Source organism: Tupaia chinensis, unplaced genomic scaffold (genome assembly GCF_000334495.1).
Source record: "Tupaia chinensis unplaced genomic scaffold, TupChi_1.0 Scaffold000014_1, whole genome shotgun sequence".
In the NCBI taxonomy this organism is placed as follows: Eukaryota; Metazoa; Chordata; class Mammalia; order Scandentia; family Tupaiidae; genus Tupaia; species Tupaia belangeri.
This window is the reverse complement of record NW_006159444.1, coordinates 1,656,101-1,657,146: the sequence shown is the minus strand read 5'-3', so window position 1 is coordinate 1,657,146 and position 1,046 is coordinate 1,656,101. Positions and strand designations below refer to the sequence as shown.

The following is a 1,046-nucleotide window of genomic DNA, read 5'->3' as shown; positions in this document are numbered from 1 at the left end:
CATTATTGAACCCCCAGCTTTGCTGGCGGGGTGGCTCCCATATTTGCAATTGTGGTCCAGAGGGTGTCTATGCTGAATACAGAAGTTGCCACGACACTGGCACAAGCCACCTGCAGCATCTCTTTCTTCTTGCGTCCCTCTTTTGAGCATCAGTATGTAAAAATCTTCTACTTATTCTTCCCAGGATGGTAGTTACAATCTCTGTCAATGTGCTCACCAATGACCACATCTGGTATCTCTCCCTTTTTTATTGGGATGGGGGTGTTACAAAGTGGGCTTACTGGGACCTGAACATCCTTCTTAAATGCAGAGGGACACTTATGTGCAGCATATGTAAAATGATCTTTACAGAAATCTTGTTTACATGCATCACATTTTAGTGGAAGAAAATCTAGCTGCTTGCAAGTTTTTTCTGAATAATGCTTCCCCAAATCAGGAAACTCCATTATGAAAACGGTGTCAGAAACACAGATGGCAGTTAAATTTCACCTGGCTCTTGGCGAGGGCCCAGGCTGCTCCACCGAACAGTAGAAGGTGGTGAAGACGAAGAGCGATGCGTTCTTCTCCAGCCCTGGGGGGTGTGGAAGGTGAGGCAAAAACGAAGGGCAACACCGATACCCGTGTGGCTTCAAACGCACATCCATGCCCACGAGAGAAGCTGGCATCACGTTTCCTCCTACTCTCAGCCATTTATCCCAGTAACTACACCTTATTAGTAGGGTATTAGCTTTGATCTAATATGAATTGATATGAATGTCAAGGGTCTGAGAATTGGAGAGTGTTGGAAATTTCAGAGTTGAACTTGAATTGCTGAGAAAGAAATTGAACAAAGGTCAGTGCCTTAGTGGAAGCTGTGAAGGTGGGAATATGAAGAGCTGGGCAGATATAGAATACACACAAAACAAGGTAGCTGGGTAGAATACAAGTAGAACAAAAGTAGCCACAAAGTAGCCATGTGGAACACATGTATTCTAGCCAGCTAGAATACAAGTGAAACAAAGTAGCCATGGAATGTATGTAGAATAGGTAGCCTCAGGGAATATGTG

At 44.3% G+C, this 1,046-nt stretch overlaps 2 pseudogenes; both read right to left on the bottom strand.

Annotated features, from left to right (window-relative positions):
* LOC102480878 (AN1-type zinc finger protein 2A pseudogene) overlaps positions 1-495 on the bottom strand; it is a 12,724-nt pseudogene extending 12,229 nt beyond the window's left edge.
* Positions 486-1,046, bottom strand: part of LOC102480458 (AN1-type zinc finger protein 2A pseudogene) — a 1,790-nt pseudogene continuing 1,229 nt past the window's right edge.